General features: G+C 46.8%; 1 pseudogene; it reads right to left on the reverse strand.

The window, feature by feature from the left end:
• Window positions 1-226: 226 nt before the first annotated feature.
• On the reverse strand, window positions 227-19,118 carry LOC144783268 (uncharacterized; annotated as a pseudogene).
• Window positions 19,119-21,455: the final 2,337 nt, after the last annotated feature.

Consider the following 21,455-nt stretch of genomic DNA (forward strand, 5'->3'; position numbering starts at 1 on the left):
ACATTTTTGATTGTTCAGTTGTACATTTTGCTTCTATATTGATATACACTTTATTATTTGGCCAACATTACAATTTATTATGAGCAGTCTAGGACCCCTGCGTAGGTGTTGCGGACCCCTAGGTGTCCTTGGAGCACTGGTTAAAAATGCATATCAAGATTATTTCATATTAAATGTGGTATAAAAAGAGACATGCATGTAGGAGAACTTTCTATCATGATTTGCCTTAATCTATTTCAAATCGATTTGGTATTTCACTTACAAATGATTCATTTTCTACCTGAATGTAAAAACAGACACATTTTATCATTGGTATCCTGATAGCTGTGATGTTGTTATCTACCACTACCAGATGAACTGGTTCCCTGATGTCATAGGAGTCACACTTAAGTGGAACCATGAGTGCTAGGTTAACAGACATGTCTGCCTGCTTACACTGAATTAATCTAGTGACTCTGCCATAGGCAAACACTCCAGGCTCTGTTTGATATTTTATAACACTTTGGTCTCTCCTCTGAATATGAGTGTAATTTGAGCTGTAAACAAGAAGATTGCTTTGTTCTAAAAATACTTTGTTATAAGCTACTACATCTGAGCCTAAAATATGAGTTATCTGAGTTACTGCTATATATTCATTCTCTGTTAAGCTGTAACCAACGCTGTAAATGCATTTTTCTATTGTTAAGTATCGCTCTCTCTTTCTGTTATATGAACACATCATACTTTGGTAAAATTCAGCCTCAGCACTATCAGGAGGCAAATGATTTTCCATTAACACAGGTATTACTTGTATCATATTTACTGCATCTAGAATGTGTGTTTCTATGCCTACTGTACCATGCACATTTTGTAAAAGGAAACCATTAAGATCTTCAAAAACAAAACAATTAGCAGTAAACATAGGCCCTGCTGCTCTTACACTGTCTACTAAATGGACCAATTGATGAACATTCATTGTCAAAAATCTGTTTTTGTATACATCATTAAACAGTTGCACAAACACAAGTAAACACTGTTCTGCTATATTTAAATCTTCCCGGCTGATGGCATAATTTAATAGTTTATGAATTGCTTTCATAAGTACACAAAAGTGTAAATAGCGTGATCGATCTAAAACATGTTTTAACACTGGAATTCCATAAAATAAAAGAAAGTATGGAAGCTCTTGAGGCCTTCCAATAAGATAGTTCATCAACAGACCTTGGAACTCTACTAACGTCCAGTGTGGATTTTATCTGTTTCAAATAGACATTAACCACTTTGACTTTGTCATGAAAAGATTATGAATGATGCCTATATTCTTTAGCTAACCAGATGGTCATCAACAACTTCATAATGCCACTACAGACACCATGCATGTAGTCAATCACAAATCCTCTGGTTACACAAAAATGTTTCAAAAACAAGAACCACATGGAACCTTTGATCCCTCTTACACTGTAATCAGAAAGTCCACTCTCGATATTAGCTATTGCACTGTTTATATCCGATTTAGTAGTATCGTGTGTCCTTGGTGGGCCTTTTGGTTTTTCAGCATTGTAAGGAAATACTCTACAGTGCCCTTTTCCTGAAACAGTCACTTCACCCTCTTGTAGACAATGCCAGCACCCAAACTTCCCATGTGATTGTCAGAAGTGTAGCGTGGCAAGTAAAACTACAAATGTTATGATCTTTGAATGACACTCCACTTTCCAGCTGTGCAAGTTTGTTATATAATGTTTTTAAGAAAGACCACATTATTGGCTTTTTTGCGGAAACCCAAATACCATACAGTAATATATTTTCACACAGATTTCTTTGAGATGCAGGCAGCTCGTTTACCATTAAGTACACTGGCTACATTGATATTTCGGAACTTTTAAATACAGGAACACCATCTGTGTTCATTGCAAATGAAAGGCTGTTAGGGTTCTTCAGGAATCCACTCTTGAATAAATCCAAATACATTTCCCCATCATATACATCTTTCATTGTTTGTTTCTCATTCTCCATATAGTGATCAAATCAATGTTTCCTTACCTTTTCAGTAACATGTTTTCGCCTAAACATAGTCTGTAACTGTGCAATTAGGCTATGCTGAATGAAATAAGACACTGAGTCACTTTGAATCAAATCATTCAAACAATGTTGGTTAGGACAGGTCTGAATGTTTTTATCAACATGTGTATAGCAAGTGGCACAATAGTAAGTAGTATTTGGCGCCTTAACACTTTTTTTGACATATTTGTGAAGGTGATACATAGTTTTGAACATTCTATTATCACGTAGCAAGAACAAATAGATGAGATTCAACATACAGCCAGCTGCCTCATCACTCAAGCGAAAACAAATAATAAAGCAACAAAGCAATAGTATGACCACTCTAAGCATTTGTTGGAGCCCTCAAAAATAAGTTATGATTCATCTGTGGTATTAGATTGAACAGAACAAATTTGAATTTTTTCCTAATCATTTTGAATGGTATATCCAACTTGATCCATAAGTTGTTCAAAACCAGAATCCGAGTCATTAATGGAATCATCTTTAAGCTGAGCATCGATTTCACCTTTTAAGCTGCTACAAAGCATATCCCAAACAGTGTCAATTGGATCTTCATCTGTGTCATCTACTGGTAGGGTATAATCTGGTAATGCTGTACTGTTGTCAGAATCCAATGTAAACTGCTCTGCAGAAGGAGATATATGAAGAACTATAACAAAAGAAAGTACGTTATTGTACATTAAGTAAGAAACATATGTTTAATTAGATTGTAAATGTATTATGATTCAGTAACCAAGTATATTTTCTGTGGCAGAAACTCAATGTGGATTGATGAGGACCTTCATTTTTGCAGGTGATGCGCTTTCAAACTATATACTTTAATGCATCAAATTGTTAATGCAAGCTGTATAAAAAGGAGTTTATAATTTCATACTATACCTTTGGGGATAATGTCATCTGCTGTGCTTTAAGTCTGCATGGATCCTTATTTTACTTTCTTTGGTGCTATATTTTGTATAATGTTCTCATCTGCTTCTTTAATGAAATGTTCTGTTTACTCTCATGCAGAAAAGGATCAATTAATTGAAATCTGCACTTGGTAACGTATAGCACAGGACTTTTTGCGACTTTTAAAAGTCCCCCGCTTTTGCAGCAATGCTTGTATCCACAGCTTTAATTATTTTGTGTCTTTTGTACATTCACCACATACGCATCGCTATAGGATGGGACATGAGAATGAACAAATAGTGTCTTGGTACAATAACCTCCATATGGTTGAGTGTGGTGGTATTGATTTGGCTTCATGCAAATCAGAGAATCTGGTTTGGTCACTTATTAGGTTAATAATGTATTCGCAAAATGGGCAATTTAACTGTGATCACGTTAAAATTACTGCGCCATTTAATTCCAAAACGCAATGCTTTGTCGCCGCATAAATGAATTTGAAGACGATTACATTAATATATTAAGTACATAGCTAACAAAATGTAATTACTTACTTACATGTTCCTTCTATTAAGGGCTTGCCTAACTAAACGACCACAAGAAAGAAAACAGCAGGGTAAAACTAAACTCATGCAGATCAGATCATACTGTTTGCCTGTTTCACACTGCTGCCTCAAAAAGAAAGATGAGCCATCTGAAGTACTATTAACTGCATCTTAGTGTCTCTGTAAATTGGACATTTGATCTCATCCTAATCTCTTGACACAAACCTCTATGCAATTCGAGGCAAATGTTCAGTTGAAAGTGACTAGTGTAGAAAGCAGACTTTAATACAATTTTCATTATAAAAGAGAGTGTCTTCTGAGGTTACTGGCCGTTGTGAGTAAATATGTTTAGTATAAAACCCTTCTGGTCTTCGTGAACGAGGTCCCCCATGACCCGATTGAGTCTCTCCTCCAAGATTTTAGAGAAAATCTTATAATCACTAGTCAGAAGTGACACCTGCCTGTATGAATCGCAACTATTTTCACTCTTCCCAGGTTTCAGGATTTAATAGATTGTGGCTTCTGACCATGACTCTGGTTGAGGTGCCCCTCCATGAAGATCTCGTTGAACAGTTTGGATAGAATCGGATTCAATGTACCCGCTAATACACTGTACACTTCCAGTGGCAGACTATCTGGACCGGGGTCTTTCCCCCGTTTGCTCTTCTTCGGTGCCTGCTCCACTTCCCCATCTGGATTTGAGCAGTTAAAATCAAGTTTTTTTTCTCCTCCAGAGAGTCAACTGAACCCTGATTGAACCAATTATCCCTCTCTTCTTCTAAAGTCATCAAGTCCTCCTTATACAGGTTCGTGAAGTAACTATAAAAAAAAACCCTCAACCTCTTTTCTATTTAACACCTTCCTGGTATTCTTGCATTTTATTTCTTGAATTAGATACTTCACCTGGTCTTTCTTGGTTTGCCATGCTATTTTCCTACAATTCTCCCCCTCACCAAAATGGAAGCTCTTCATTTAGTGTGATTTCAGTGTTTACAGTGGTATTCATTTACTATTAAATTGTAGTATTCATTTAGTATTCATGAATACTAAGTAGTATGCCCACAAGCCAAAATATGCAAATGAGGAATACTAGTTCTACTCAACTTCCCTTCAAATACATGACGAACACTTCAATTGACTGCTAAAAGAAGACTAGTAGTATTCCAGGAAAATAGTATTTGAAGCTTAGTAGTATTCTGATAGGGTTTATTTGCAGCTCTTGTGCCTTTTCAAGAGCAAAATGAAGGGTAGTCTCATTGATAGTGACCTCTGTTTGAAGACTAGTGGTATTCTTTGTGAGCAATATCTGAATACTAACGGCAATGATTGTGAAGACTCAAGTAAGACTAGCATAATTTAAAGAGAATGTTAATTGAACACTATTGTGCTATTTCAAGAGCAAAATTAAAGCTAGTCTCATTTATTGTGACCTCTAATTGAAGACTAGTGGTATATTTGAGAGCAATATCTGAAGACCAATGACAATGACTGTCAAGAGTTAAGTAAGACTAACAGAATTCAAATTGAATGTTAATTGAACACAAGTCGCATTCATTCTGATTAATTTATAGCAATTTTATTTATTTGGTTGCTTGCACAATTGTGAAAAATTCAATTAGTCAGATAAAAAAGTAATTGTTCTATTCCTCCTATGTTGATTGTCCACCAGACTCCATTAATGTTAGAAGTTATAAAAACAATTCACTAAACACGTTTGTACAAGGCGTTTATGGCATTGACTTGTACATTTTTTTAAAGAAAAGGCAGTTGGACACAAAAGTGTGTGATGTGACATTTCAATGATATTTGCCTATAGAAGAGCTATTGGCTTTGCCAATGTGTTTTAGCCATGTTGTGCACTAGCTAGTGGTGTGGAGTGTTGCAGTGTCGAATTGCGAAGAGAGGAATAGAGTGTTGTAGAATGGAGTGGCAGATAGTGTCATGTATTGGAGTGACAGAGTGGATTCGCGTAAAGTGGCGCACAGTGGAGTGGCATCGAGCAGAGTTACTAATCTGTTGCTGCATAGTAGAAGTCCTTTTGTGAAGGTTGATGGGTCACCTTTCTATAGCCTATTGCTGTATTTGAGATTTTAAGTAGTACTAATGGAGTAAAACCTTCGCTAAGCCAGTGTCTTTTTGTTTTCTTTTGTTTGGGTCTTTTTTTTTGTTTTGTTTTTTTATTAATTTTTATTGAAGATTGATTGACACAGTATAAAAGCATTAAATTCATTATACAAAAAGGCAAATTTCATCCGACATTAAAAGAGATAAGATCCTTAAAATCAATTAAGATCAATTGAGCCCTTAAAACAGAGAGAGAACCCATATGTACAATCATACAATTATATATAAAAAAATTATACAGTAATCAGAAGATGAGTATAAGAAACAGACATTATATACATCTTTATACAGTTTCGCACCTTATTGTTAATTACTGCTACAACCTATTGGCCCTCCATAAATCCGCAGGTGCCCATACCTTTAAACCCATCTCCCGTGTTCTTCTGCCCTTTAGCTCATATAGGGCAGCCTCTATATTGTGCATGCCTAAGAGTCTCGTCAGCCTCATCTGGAACGATGGTGCCACCGTTTCTTTCCAGGCGGCTGAGATAAGAATGCGAAGTACTGCTACTGAAATAAAAACCAGGGCCTAAGTCTCAGCCTTTGTAGCCAGCTTACTTTTGCAACCTAGGATCATCAATGTTGGGGATAGGCTTATCTTAATGCCTAGCAGCCCCTCCCAGAATGCCTTGATCTCTTTTTTAATCATTCGGAGTTTATCGCACTGATAAAACGTGTATAAGGTCCCCTGGGCCCTCTAAGCATCTGGGACATCTGTTATCCTCCCCCAATCGAATAGCTTGGAGGGTGTATAATATAAATTAAAAAGCGTTTTAAAATGTTGCGCTTTAAGGTTAGAGGAGCGTAAGAATCTTTTATCCAGAAGTAGTGCTCTATCCAAACCAACATCGGGGTTTTCTAATTTTGTGGCCCATGAGGTCTCAGTTTTCTCCATATCATCCTGAATTCCCTCCATTAATATTCTATATATACCTTTAACTCTCCGCCCTCCACCTATCAGATAGTCCAGTATACTACACCTTTTACCTAGAATGATACGTGGCCTCTTAGATTTGATTGTATGCGTAACTTGGGCGTACTTAAAATCTTGATTACCAAGCAGGGGATATCTCTGTTGGAGATCATCCAAGGATCTGATCTCTTCCCGGACCATCATGTCCCCCACTGTCAATATACCCTGTCGCTCCCCGTGTTTCCACATACCATCACTAGATAGATTAGGGAACAACCCCGAGTTCCACAAGGGAGTATGGTGGTTATATCTTGGAATTCTCAAACATTTCTGCACTAACGCCCAGACCCCCCAGATACCTTCCATTGTCTTATATCTCATTTTCGTGTGATAGCGTCGCTCTGTTTTTCTCAGTAAAACACCAATTGCCTCTCTACCTAATATTAATTCATATATTGAAGGGGAGTTCAGGTTTTCAGGTTTTTAATGTCTTTATTTCGATAATAAAATCATAAAAGACAGAATAGAAACATTCGTGAACAAATCAAAAGCCACCACAACATACAGACAGTTATATAAAACCAAATTTAAGCATGTTATCAAACTTACACTAAGGCTAAAACCACAACTAAAAAGTTATTAAACATTAGTGGATTCCACAAGACATTAAATAAGCCTGGTTCCAGAAATACAATAATAAAAAGAAAATCATTACAGAATATAATTAAGAAAAAGTTTGGTTCCTTCTGACTCTAATTGCCCAGGCCCAGCCTAAAAATTTGGCCAAGCATATCACGATGATTTCAGAGGTATTTGTTTTTAGGGCCCTTATTGCGTCCGAGGCTTTTCTATAGGGTAATTGTTTAAAAAGGGGTTTTAACCACTTGGAGCGGGGTTCTATATATTGAGGACAGGCAAACAAGAAATGGCCCTCGGTTTCTTTATGGTCAGGGCAACAGCTACAAGCGCTTGAGGAGGTTTTACCCCAAGATGAGGTAAAGGAATTCAAGGGTAGTGAGCCCACCCGAAATTGATGATAAAGTTTTTTATCCAATGACCTGGTAATGGAATCCCAATAGGTCTCGCGGGCAGGATCCAGCTTAAAGCTTAGGAAACGCCCCGTTAGACCCTCAGAACTAGAGGCATGTACCAGGGAAAGGCGGGTTGAGGCCCAAAATAGATCCTTAAATTCCTTTTTCGAGGGAAAAGTATTAGTATCGGGAGACACCCACAGATGAATTAAGCCCATGTCACACAGACTCTTTTTCACCGAGCGGAGCCATGGGATCCACTCAGAACCCCACATGGCCTTCACTTCTGCTAACTCTTTTGCAAATAGTACAAGATCCTCAGAGGTCCATAAGCGCCTCCAAGTAGACACTACTCTATATCTTGCCATATCCATAATTGGAGGACAACCCATATCATGACAGAGAGGGATCAATGGAGTCGATTGTGGTAACCCTACCAGGTTACGAAGAAATCTACACTGGGTTCTATATAGACTCGAAAGATCCATAAACCCCCATAGCTCTGCCCCATAAAGTGTGGCTGCATTTATTTTGGTATCATATATTCCTAGGGCGGGGATAACCCGTTTTGTGATGGATTTCTTCTGCTCGCGCAGAAGACATCCAGTCAGTTGGGCGAGTTTTAACTGCTGGGTCGCTATTTGTTCTTTCCAGGACAGACGACGGTCCAGAGTGACCCCCAGATACGTCATGGTTTCAACTTGTTCCAAGTTGACCCCATTTAATTGTACGCTGCTGCGTATTAGATTATTCCTGGATAAAACCATAAACTTGGTTTTTCCCACGTTTATCTGGAGGTCATTTTTTTTACAAAACTCCTCAAAATGGTTTAAGGCCCGCTGTAGGCCTCCCCGGGTCTTTGATAGGAGTAGGGTGTCGTCGGCAAAGATCAACATAGGAAATTTAGTACCCGCCAAGGATGGAGCATCAGTATGTATGGACATGAAAAATTTAACTATTTGGTCAATAAAGAGTAAAAAAAGGGTGGGAGCGAGAACGCACCCCTGGCGAACTCCTCGTGTTACTGGGAACGAGTCCGTGAATTGACCTTGTGCTCCCCACCTTACCCTGGCGTAGTTCTCATCATGTAGTCTAATGATCATCTCGACTAATTCACCCGGCATACCCAGATCCCTCAGAACCTGCCATAATTTTCCCCTCGGTACCAGATCGAAGGCTGACTTCAAATCTATGAAGGCAGCAAAAATAGTGCCACCGCCAAGTGTAACAACCTTCCAAAAAATCATACAGAAACGTAGCACCTGGTCAATGGTACTTGTACCAGATCTAAAGCCCGCCTGCATTGGGGACAGTATATTTTCAAGATCCATCCACCCCTGCACTCTCGCCAAGATCATGCGAGCGAAGACTTTTTGAAAACAATCAATTAAGCTAATCGGGCGATAGTTGCCTGGGTTTGATCTATCTCCCTTTTTGTGTATAGGGAGAATCTCGGCCCCCTTCCATGTTTTGGGGATACAAGCTCCTCTCGCTATAGCGTTAGCTATATTTGTTAGATAAGGTACCCAAATGGCAGTATTGGCCTTAAACAGATCAGCTGGGATTTGATCCAACCCAGGGGCTTTCCCCCGCTTTGTCAAGCCTAAAGCTATCTCCGTTTCTGTTTCAGTGAAGGTCATAATCACATCACAGGGGGGCATTGCGTGTAACAGATTTGGTGTGGACGGAGGATCAGCAGCCTCTGTACAAAATTGGGAAGAATAATAGTTTATCCAGGCTTCAGGGGATACATGATTGGATGGGGTGCGAAAATCACCCTCCTTGCCACATTTAACAATGTCCCAGAATTTAGTCTGATTATTAGACTTGCTGGCATCCAAAAGGTCTGCCCAATAGTCATCTTCCCATGCCCTCTTAGCTTCCCATTGTACTCTTTTGTACCATTGCCTAGCCACCTTTACTTCGCTCATATTTCTGGATTTCACTTTCTCAATTAAGGAGCTATGGGCCTCCCTACACTCTCTGTTATACCATTTTGCTCTTGGGGCTTGCAAATGCCCGGTACCTTTCTTACAGGGTTTCGAGAGAAGTTGTTTAAGCTCGATAAAACATTTATCATGCATGCCCATAATCTTATCTAATTCAGTCTGACCCCTCCCAACAACATCAGTCCTCATATTATTTAGTGCAAGCTTCACCACATTTTCTATACTAGCCTGTATAGTTGCATCACTTGATATAGTGGACCATTTAAGTCTCCTCCGGTCATTTGATAGAGTTAAAACCCCTTGCCCCATGGGATCTGGTTCCGCCAATCTTATCAGATCATACATTTTAAGTTTCATGGACAGGGGATTGTGATCGCTTTCCGGACGCATAACAATTTCCATATCAACAATTAGGCTCCAAAGTTCCATTTTTAAAAAAATATAGTCAATGCGGCTTTTTCTCACACCGTTATCAAATGTGAAGTTGGCGCCAATGTCTGATTTAGTACGACCATTTGCGGCCCTTAGTCCCCAGGTAAGACAAAAAGCAGTCCAGCTCAGGGCGGCCTCCGTTGCTTTGACAGGTGTTTGATTCATTAACTCCGGGATTTTCCACGTTGCGTCCTCTGTAAACCCCCAGTTATCCTCAGGCAGATAGAGTGGCTCGATAGTGCAATTTATATCACCTGCTAATATGATAGATGTTCCTTTATTCCAGCCAGTTAAAAGGTGGTCTAGGACACCTATCAACTGGGGACATCGCCCACCAGGAAGGCCACGAGAATAAATATTAATAATAAGCATCTCCTGGCCCCCTGCCTTGCGTAACCTAATTGCCAAAATGTCGGGATTTTCCACATACAATTCAGAGACTGAGTAGCCCCAAGCCTGTTTTACCCACGTTATCAGTCCCCCTGATGGACGCCCTTTATTGCTCTTTATTGCGGGCTTAAAAAAATTTTATGAACCCGGCTTTGTGTATGGGTACTGTAGCCCAGGATTCTTGAAGTAACACAACCTCGTATCTATCAATGAACTCTAACCAATCCTCGGAGTCCAAACGGGTCTTTACTCCGGCTACATTCCAGGACACAAAGTTAGATATCAATGTATCTGTTTCTACAGGGTTGTTACTGACATTAGCAGGGGAATGAGTATTAGGTAAACTAACACTTGTTGGCCCAATACTGACTCGCTTTTCTGCTGTTTTAACAATCTGCGCCTTTTCCCCAACTGACGCAGCCGGTATTCTAACTTTCTTATTGGACATAAGCTGGTAATCCGTATTTAATTCCAAAACATGGTTAGGTGGATATTGCACTACTTCCCCAATCTCAATAAACAGGTTAGATGACAAGCTGGGAGCACACAGTCAATCAATCCACTCTAAGTCTGACAGCACCTCAAAATGGTTAAAGAGCGGGGGGTACTGTTGGGGGTAGGGTGTTATTGGCTCTCGAGACCTCCCCCCCCCTCGTTTTCCACTGGTTGGGGCCCATTGGATAGTTAATGTGGGTGTGGGGATAAAAGTAGCCAAGGTCCACGGTCTGAACATCACCAAGACGGGCAAATCTAGCTTTCCTTCGAATTCTGTCCACCACCCAAGGGTCTTTAAAAGAAATCAAAATACAATCCCCTTCTAGATCTTTTAAACCCTTACCCACCCAATCAACTCTCCTTACATAGAGGATTTCGGTGGGGGATGAGGGAGGGAGTGGACGGTGTTTATTTAACCAAAATATAACCTTATTCCGCAAGTCCCCATGTGTCTCTTTAGTACCATCTTTTAAAGGGGCCACCCCGGTTAAAACGATGGTGTATTGGGATGCTTCTGGTGGTAAGTTAACTCTGGGTGTTGGTCGTATTTTTCGGTTTTCAATCTTCTGAGACCTAGGCGGTTGGGAATTATTTTGATCTTTACCCATTGTTGATAATTGCACTGGGGTATTGTTTGCTTGATTTGACATGCCATTCGGCAAGGGATGTTTCACTGGGGCGTTATTACCAGTTAAAGGGCGTTTATCCCTCAGAATATCCTTTGCGGGAGCTCTACTGACAGTGGTCAAAGTGGCAGCAGGTTTAACCCCTAATAGGGGATTCTTATTATTAACAGCTGGAGTCCCTGCAGGGATCGCTGTAGATTTTCCCGCTTGTTGATTTGTGCCCCTAGTTGAATTACAAGCCCCCATCCCAGTAGCGGGTTTTGTTAATTTTTGCAAAAGACCCATGTTGGTATTGACAGCTAATTCCAAAACATCTATTTTAGCGGTCATCAACCTTGTTCTCTCTAAGACCGGGAGCAATATAGTTTTTAACATTGCTTCCATCTTAGCCAACAGAATATCGTCACTGCTAAGACAGGTTGGGCAAGGATTTGATGAACCAGAGGGGGCTAATGAAGGGCAATACACCATTGGGAGACTTTGGTGGGGCTGGGAAAGAGATAAACTCACCCTGTTGGTAAGATCAATTTTGGGTTGTTTTTGGACCTTTTCCCCCTGTGGACTTGAAACATGTTTTCTTTTCCGGGATGTCCGGTTTATACTATCTTGTGGCAGGTTTGACATGCTGGGGGGAGTGGAAACATAAGACTGTGATGCATCAGACGGGCTGCATTCATCATCCTCAATTTGCTGGCTATCATCCTCATAGCTTATCTGATTAGTATGTGGGTTCAGTTCTCTATTATCATAGGGTGGGGATATGATATCTCCATCACCATCTACATGGACTATCGCCTCTGTCTCTGTAGTAGAGATGCAATTAAAAGCTGCATTTGTTACAGGGCTTTTAACATGGGCCAGGGCGCCGATTGAAGAACGCTTCCCGGTAACTAGATCCAGGGACAGTCTATGTTCTACCATTTCTATTTCCTTTTCTAGGATTCCTGTCGCTCTGGTGATAAAAGCATCGAGTGGACCAGAAACAACACCCTTGGAAGTTTGTATATGAACTAGACATTGTTTCCCAGATCTTAATGCCATGTTTACTGGCTGAGTGGGATGATATATAAAATACAATATAATATAAATATTAAAACATTCACTATGCCACCTAAAAATACCAATACAGCCCCTCTCTGTTAAATACAATAAGGCTAAATACCACACAAGACAAGTTGGTATAAAACAAAAAGTATTTTTAACCAGGGCTCTAGGCCCAACCCAACCTTGTCCGACCGCGGACGGCCGCAGACGGTCCCGCCCTTGTCCCGGGCTTCTCCCGGTCGCTCCCGCTCGCTCCCGCGAGGCGGAGGTACTACACTCCTTATGACTCTATAGCTGTATGTTCATTGACTGATAGGCGGGGGGGCGTGGCCAGCGGGGAGAGCAGCCCAGGTGTTGCTGGTTGGGTGCGCAGGGGCTCCTGGACACTGGAGTCCCTGCCTGTGCTCGCAGCCCCGCTGGTTCACTCGCCTTTCCCCGCGCTCCTCCTAGATGCCTCACTGCAGCCTCCCAAAACAAACGACGCGAAGCGGGTCCGGCGAGTCGTGGATAGAGTGGTGGCAAAGGTCAGCTCCGCTGAAGCAGCAAGTCCGCCGCGCTCCTCAAGGACCAAGTACAGGCAGCCAAATCGGTTCAGAAGGGTCCCACAGGCTCAAAGGTGCAGCCCGCTTTTGACTCCGTTGGCGGGGGGCGTGGCCAGCGGGGAGAGCAGCCCAGGTGTTGCTGGTTGGGCGCGCAGGGGCTCCTGGACACTGGAGTCCCTGCCTGTGCTCGCAGCCCCGCTGGTTCACTCGCCTTTCCCCGCGCTCCTCCTAGATGCCTCACTGCAGCCTCCCAAAACAAACGACGCGCTGCGGGACCCGCGAAGCGGGTCCGGCGAGTCGTGGAAAGAGTGGTGGCAAAGGTCAGCTCCGCTGAAGCAGCAAGTCCGCCGCGCTCCTCAAGGACCAAGTACAGGCAGCCAAATCGGTTCAGAAGGGTCCCACAGGCTCAAAGGTGCAGCCCGCTTTTGACTCCGTCGGCGGGGGGCGTGGCCAGCGGGGAGAGCAGCCCAGGTGTTGCTGGTTGGGCGCGCAGGGGCTCCTGGACACTGGAGTCCCTGCCTGTGCTCGCAGCCCCGCAGGTTCACTCGCCTTTCCCCGCGCTCCTCCTAGATGCCTCACTGCAGCCTCCCAAAACAAACGACACGCTGCGGGACCCGCGAAGCGGGTCCGGCGAGTCGTGGAAAGAGTGGTGGCCAAGGTCAGCTCCGCTGAAGCAGCAAGTCCGCCGCGCTCCTCAAGGACCAAGTACAGGCAGCCAAATCGGTTCAGAAGGGTCCCACAGGCTCAAAGGTGCAGCCCGCTTTTGACTCCGTCGGCGGGGGGCGTGGCCAGCGGGGAGAGCAGCCCAGGTGTTGCTGGTTGGGCGCGCAGGGGCTCCTGGACACTGGAGTCCCTGCCTGTGCTCGCAGCCCCGCTGGTTCACTCGCCTTTCCCCGCGCTCCTCCTAGATGCCTCACTGCAGCCTCCCAAAACAAACGACGCGCGGTCCGGCGAGTCGTGGAAAGAGTGGTGGCAAAGGTCAGCTCCGCTGAAGCAGCAAGTCCGCCGCGCTCCTCAAGGACCAAGTACAGGCAGCCAAATCGGTTCAGAAGGGGAGTTATCATTTCTGTAGGAGCTATTTGGTTCATTCACCGCAGGGTCGAATAAGGTTGCAATTTGAGTAAGCAAGACCAGTGATAATACCTTATATTGGGTATCCCTAGTCCGCCCCTTTCCTGTGGCAATGACATAAATTTTAAGGATATTCTGACCTTCCGTGCTGCCAAAGAAAATTCATGAAAAAGGCTTCTATTGATTTAATACGTTTTTCATCAATTAAGAAGGGGATAGCTCGGAACATATATAAGATCTTTGGAAACATAGTCATTTTGAGGATGTTAGCACGCCCTACTATTGACAGATGTAGTGTGTCCATTCTTTTCAGATATGTTTCCATGGATTTCAGTATTTGGGTAAAGTTGTCTCTGATGATATGATCAGGTAGAGCATTGATCGTTACTCCTAAGTATACTGCCGAATCAACGAATCTCAGATCCTATTTTACTATGTTCTGGGAGCAGAGTACCTTGATCTTTCCTTCATTTAAACGGTAACCTGAATGTCTCCCAAATACCTTGGTGATATCAACCAAGGCCTGAAGGGCAGCATCCGGTTCTACAGTGATAACCGCCAAGTCATCGGCATAAGCCAAGATTTTAGTTTCAAAGCCCTTTGTAATTACAGGTTTTATTATTATATTATCCATTATCCGCTGTATCAAGGGGTCTATATAGAGCGCAAACAAAATGGGTGAGCAGGGGCACCCCTGACGTGTCCCTCTCGTTATATAGATCTTATCTGAGCTGTCACCCATCATTTGGATCTTAGCGACTGGATCTGAATACATCGCTTGGATAGTCTTCCTAATTCTTGGTCCAAACCCTCTTCCCTCCATCACTCCCCACAGATAATACCACCTGACACGGTCAAATGCTTTTTCCGCGTCAAGGAGGATCATTGCAACCCCCTCTAACCCGCAGCATGGATATCGAAGAAAGTAATTGCACGTCTTATATGGTCCGTAGTACCATGGCCAGGGATGAAGCCATGCTGCCAGGGAGAGACCAGGCCCCCAAAGATCCTCCCCATCCGGATTGCAAGAATTTTTGCATAGATTTTATTATCTGTGATTATAAGGGATATGGGTCTGCATGAACCCGGATTTGCTTTTGGCTTCCCCTTCTTGTGGAACACCACTATATTCGTGTTTCTCCATGATTCAGGTATTTTACCCGTATTTATGATCCCGTTAAATAAATCGAGAAGTAATGGGGCAATCTCATCTAATACCTTTTTATTTCAACATCTGTTTATTAAGCCTCAGTTCGAGACACACATAAGAAAAGGGTCACATTGACACAGCGATAAGCCTACAACCCTCATGGGGCCGGCCGCGTGAAAGAACACATGGTGCGAAGTCTGCGTGAGTCGATATCTCCAGTCACATTTGACGGTCTGCACGTCAAAATCCATCAAGAGCCCATGAAGCCGTTCAAGAAAGGGGCCAAAAAGCACTGTCCGGCACTCCCCAGTGATACCCCGCCTTATATATCTTCCAGCGGAGCGGGCAGGTACAAACATATCAAACAAAAACAAAGAACCGGCCCACGGGGCCCAACTTTCAACCAGAGGCCTAGTAGAAGGCCGACAAAAGAGTAAAGCAGAGGTTAGAGGGAGAAGAAAGGAAGAGCAGAGGAAGGTAGGGGGGACAGTCACTGCAATGAGGGTGTCACAAGTTGCGAGGGGTAAAGGGGAGCACCGCATCTTTCACCAACTGCAATGCTTGCAGCGCTGGGGGCATATTCCTAGCATATTTGCTCCTGCAAAGATAAGCCACTAGTGGCCGCCAAACCTTTTCAAAGCGGGTCGTGCGAGACTGTAGCCTAGCCGAGAGCAATTCCATAGTAATTACTTGCCACAGTCTGCCGAACCAAACAGCCATAGGCGGGCCTCCACCTTCTTCCAGTACAAAGCGATAAGTTGTCTGGCGGCACCCAACATTTGCATCGCTAAGGTCCAGTCACTGCGGGTCAGGGCCAGCAGGTCATCAGGTTTGAGTCCCAGCAGAATCGTGCTAGCAGCATCAGGCAGGGGAAATCCCAGCACCCCCCGAATGTGGCTCAACACCTCCTTCCAGAAGGTAGCGATTACAGGGCAGGTCCACCAGATGTGTATGAAGTCACCGGGCAGATGCCGGCATCTCCAACAACCGGGCGGTACAGAGGGAAACATCCTGTGCAGGCGTTGGGGCGTATAATACCACTGTGTCATCACTTTGTACGCGTTTTCCTGTTGCGGCACACTGCGATACACCCTGGGAACATCCCTCCAGAGGCGGGTCCACTGCGCATGATCAATATCAGCACCCAGAGTCTCCTGCCAATGCCGCTGATACGGGTGAGCAGGGGGAGTAAGAGGATGTTGTAGGATCTGATACATTTTTGATATAAGGCCTTTCGTGCCCGCACCGGAGCGGGCCAGCCTCTCAAACGGGGTGAAGGCCCGAGTGGCCCCCGGGTACATCGCATCCGATAGGGCCCAGTGACGTAACTGCAGAAACTGTAATTCAGCCTCAGGGGGAAGATGGAACTCCTCCCGACAATGGGCAAAGGACTTAATGGAGCTTCCGTCAAAGAGATCCGTAAGGACTTTGCAGTCTTCTCGTGTCCACCTGCGAAAGGCGGAAGTGTGGTTAGCCGGTGGGAACCACGGATTATCCTCTATGGGGGTGTGCGGCGAGGGGAAAGTCGTCAAGCCTTTTCGCACCGCCACCTTGTCCCACACGTCCAGGACCGTTCTCGTGGGAACCGCCAAATAAGCACTAGGGGACCGCCCTGCCTTATGGGTCCAAGCGAGGTTCCAGACCGTGCGACCCGTGACCGCCCGGTCCAGATGCAGCCACCCCTTCTCACTCCGTCTAATACCCCACTCGATCACAAACCGCAAGTGAGCGGCCCAATAATAGTCCACTAGGTTCGGGCACCCCAGTCCTCCACGATCTTGCGGGGCCATAAGGAGTGCCTGAGAGAAGCGGGGTCTCTTGCCCCCCCAGATGAATTTAGTACAGTCCCGTTGAAAGGCTCTAATCTTCGGCAGAGGGATAGGCGTAGGAAGGCATTGGAACAGGTAGAGTACCTTAGGCAAGATAGACATTTTGATCGCGTTCAATCTGCCCAGCCAAGAGGGGATAAGAGGCTTCCACCGTTGCAGATCAGTGAGAACGGATTTGCGACATTCCGCCCAGTTGAGCGCCGACCAGCCGTCCAAAGAGGGAGTCAGGGAGAGGCCGAGGTATCGGATATGTTGGTCCGTCCACCGGTAGGGGCATAGCATTTCCAGGGGAGGAACCTCGGCCTGAGGGATCGTGAGGTTAAGCACCCATGATTTGTCGTGGTTAATTTTCAAACCAGAGGCACTTTCGAAGGAGCAGAGCACCCCATGAAGCGCCGGCAAAGACTGTCGCGGCTCCGTTAAAGTGAGGATGAGGTCGTCTGCGTATAACGCCACTTTATGAGTTTGCCCCCCCATCTGAACGCCGCAAATGTCCGGGTTCCGCCTGATCAGGTCCGCCAGAGGCTCAATCGCCAGGGCGAACAGTAATGGCGATAGGGGGCAGCCCTGTCTCGTCCCCCTGCCAATGGCGAACGGTTCCGTCAACCTCCCATTCACCCTGACCCTCGCCCTCGGCGCCACGTAAGGTGCCATGATCCTTGCAATCATCCTTGGGCCGAGTCCTATCCTGCGGAGGACCGCCTGGAGAAACCCCCAATCCACGCGGTCAAACGCTTTCTCAGCGTCTAACGACAGGAGGCACGCCGGAATGTGCCAGTGATGCACCTTCCCTACCAAATGTGCCAGTCTCCGCACATTGTCCGCCCCTTGACGGCCTCGGATGAAGCCCACCTGGTCAGGGTCAACGAGGTCCGGCATGTGGGGATCAAGTCTCTTAGCCAGCACCTTCGTGTAAATCTTAAAATCAGTGTTAAGCAGCAAAATCGGGCGGTATGACGAGCAAAGCGCCGGGTCTTTCCCAGGCTTAGGGACTAGAGCTACTTCCGCCATTCCCATGTCCGGAGAGGGACCCTGGCCACCATCGAAGGAAGCAAAGAGTCTGAGGAGATAAGGACCTAGCTGTTCCCGGAACAGGCGGTAAAAGGAAAGCGGCAAGCCGTCAGGGCCCGGCGTCTTCCCCAAGTTCAGGTCCTTGATGGCCTCAGCCATCTCGGCAAGCGAAAGTGGCTCTTCCAGCCCTTCCGCCACTTCGGGATGTAAGCACGTCCCGCCATAGTGCTCCAGAACCTCCTCCGGCGGGGTAGCGCCAGTCGGAGCCGCCGTGTATAAGGAGGCGTAATAGTCCCTGAACGCCATCATTTTAGCCTCCATCGCCGTTGCCCGAGACCCATCCGGTAGCATCACGTTCGCTATGTGGGATCTGGCCGCCTTGACCCTCAGTCGTCTCGCCAGAAGCTTCCCCACTTTGTCCCCACCATCAAAATGCGTGCGCTTTAGTGCCAAGAGGGATGTCTCCGCTCGGTTCGCACGCAGCAAGCGCAATTGCCCCCGCAGGTTCGCTAGGTGCCTCCGCGTTCGCAGAGTGGATTCCTCTTGGTTCCGCGCTTCCGCCCCCCGCAAGTCCACCACCAGGCCCTCCTCCACTGCCCGTCGTTCACGCGCTCTCGCAATCTCGAGGGAGGTGATGTGCCCCCGAATTGTAGCCTTGAAGGCGTCCCACACCACCGGGAACGGCGTTTCCGGCAGATCGTTGAATTCAAAGTAGGAGGTGATGGCCGTGCGGATGTCGTCTACCGCCGCAGTATCTCTGAGGAGGTGCGGGGGCAGACGCCACTTCCGTTCCCTAGGGGGACCACTCCGCGGATCTCTGAGGTGCAACTCCACATGCGCATGGTCCGAGATGGATATGTCCGACATTTCCACATCCACCATATCACCAATCAGGTCATGCGATACGAACAAATGATCGATGCGGGAATAAGAGCGATGAGCACTAGAATAAAAAGAGTAGTCCCGTTTGTCGGGGAAGAAGTAGCGCCACGCATCGAAGAGACCCAAATCGCCTATCTGTTTACGCAGCGCCGAGGACATCGCCCCCGCCCCATGAAAGGAGCCCGCACTCCGGTCCATCGTAGGGCACCATACCAGATTAAGGTCGCCCCCCAGGATAATCGAGGATCCACCCCGAAGGACATGAGCCTGCAAAAGGTCCCGAAGGAAGATCCTGTGCCAGGTTGGGCGCATAAACATTGCACAACGTAAGACGGCGGGAGCCTACCTCGACCGAAACCTTGAGGAAGCGACCGTCACCACCCCGGAAGAGCTTGCCAGAACCCCGCCTGATGCCAGCTTTGCACAAAACTGCCACCCCAGCCGTTTTCGTATCTGCTGTAGCCCAGAATTGGAGGGGGTATCTAGGGTGCGCCATGCGCTTTGTATCTGCCTGGAGAAGGTGGGTCTCCTGCATGAAAATGATGTCCGGGTCATGCTGCAGGAAGTAATGCCAGAGCTGTTGGCGCTTATTAGGTGAATTAAGGCCTTTAACATTGAGTGATAAAATCTTAAGGGGTCTGGCTATATCACTCGCCATCTTGGGGGTCCCTTAAGGTTAGTACGCAAAGCTTCGCGCAGCAGAGCACCCATCTGCTCAGAGCCCCACCCAGCGGGCCCGCCCCCGCTCCCCGCACCATCCCTCATCCCCAGCCCCCCATAGCAGACAGAGAAAGGAAGGAAAGATAGAAAAAAGAGAAAAAGGAAAGGAAAATGAGAAAGCCAAACATTCAGCAGTCCTAAGGGCCGACGGCCTAGGCCGCAAAGACGTGGCCAACTGGGCCAAAGTACACTGTCCCCAGAGTAGGGCATCCTACACCCACGGGTTTGAATGTCCATCGGGATGTCACTCCCCAGGAGACAGTCACGGTGGGACATGACTGACCGGGAACACTAGAAGGAATGGAGCCCCCACCTTCCTAGGCCCAGCACAAGGAGTTCAGGAGTCCGGACAACTTCCCTCCCATCCCACAACCATCCCCGCCCTCCGGAGGGGTAGAAGAGAACAGTACCTCAAGTAGAGTGACATAGGTACGCTGTCCATCTCACGATGTGGAGGATCGTCCCGCAGGTGAGCGGTCGGCACGTTCGATCTCCGCCTCCTCCAGCGCTCTAATGTGGGCGATGACCTCCTGCCTGGCTTGGCTCGTCGTTGGCACGTCAACAGGCGTCGCACGCTGTCTCCTCGGCACTGTGGTCCAGTCCGGGGTAAGCGGTGACCTCTTGCTCGGGGGGTGTCTGGAGGGGCTCCCCGGGGGAGAGCCCGTGATGTTGAGGAGTCGTGCCGCCTCATCGTAGGACCGCAAGGATTTACGCTTACCCTCCCATTGAAAGATAAGTGCAAAGGGGTGGCCCCATTGGTACGAGATGTTCAGGGACCGCAGTTTCTCCGTCACTGGGCGGAAAGCGCGTCGTCGCTTCACGGTGTTGGGCGACAAATCCTGGAAGAGCTGAATCTTGTGGCCCTTATACTGCAGGTCCGGCTTGTCTCGAGCACGCTTCCAAATCTCCTCCTTTTCCACAAAGAAATGCACCCGCGTGATGATGTCCGGGAGAAGCCCCGACCGCCCCGCAGGCGCCGCCACCCGATGAGCCCGATCCAGTGTGGGAAGTGAGACATCCTCGTCGCCCCGCACCTCGTGGAGGAGCTGCGCCACATAGTCCATTACGTCCTTTCCTTCTTCTCCGAGTGGCACGCCGCGGATGCGGAGGTTGTTCCGTCGACCCCGATTCTCCAAATCCTCCTGCTTGATTTGGAGTTCAATGTTCTGTTGTTCCAGGGCCGTTAAGCGCTGCCATAGGTGCTCCTGGTCCTCAGTGCGCGTGTCCGCCGTCCTCTCCAAGCTGTCCACACGGTCCCCCAGTTCCGTAACCTCCTTCCGAAGCTCCGTGACACACGAGTGGACCTCCGACCTCAGGGATCCGATCTCCGTCTTAAGGTCGGTCATGAAGGCGGCCATAAACGCTTGCGTAACCGGGGGAGAGTCCGCCATCTCCGCAGGAGGGCCACCACTGGCCGCCGGCGCTCCCACTTTGCCCCACATGGCCGTCACTGGGTTCCCCTTGGGGGTCGGCGCCGGTTCCGCCTTGCTGGTTCTGTTCGTGCGCGTCATCCTGTGCGTGGACCACAGGCAGTCGCCTAGGCCGCGTCAGGGCCCTCGCCCGACGTAGGCTGCCTGGGCAAAAGCGCAAAGACAGTGGGGGGCGGTGGGGAGCACCCGCCCAAAGACACAGCGCACCCAGGGGGCCGGGGCCCGGGACGGCACACCTCTCAGCAGCGAGCCCCCAGTACACACCCCACTCAGCAGAACAGGTAGTCCAGGGGTCCCCAGGTCACAGCGCCTCTGCTCAAAATGTGCGGTCAGCCAGGTAAATGCG

This window comes from Lissotriton helveticus, chromosome 9 (assembly GCF_964261635.1).
Source record: "Lissotriton helveticus chromosome 9, aLisHel1.1, whole genome shotgun sequence".
Lineage (NCBI taxonomy): Eukaryota > Metazoa > Chordata > Amphibia > Caudata > Salamandridae > Lissotriton > Lissotriton helveticus.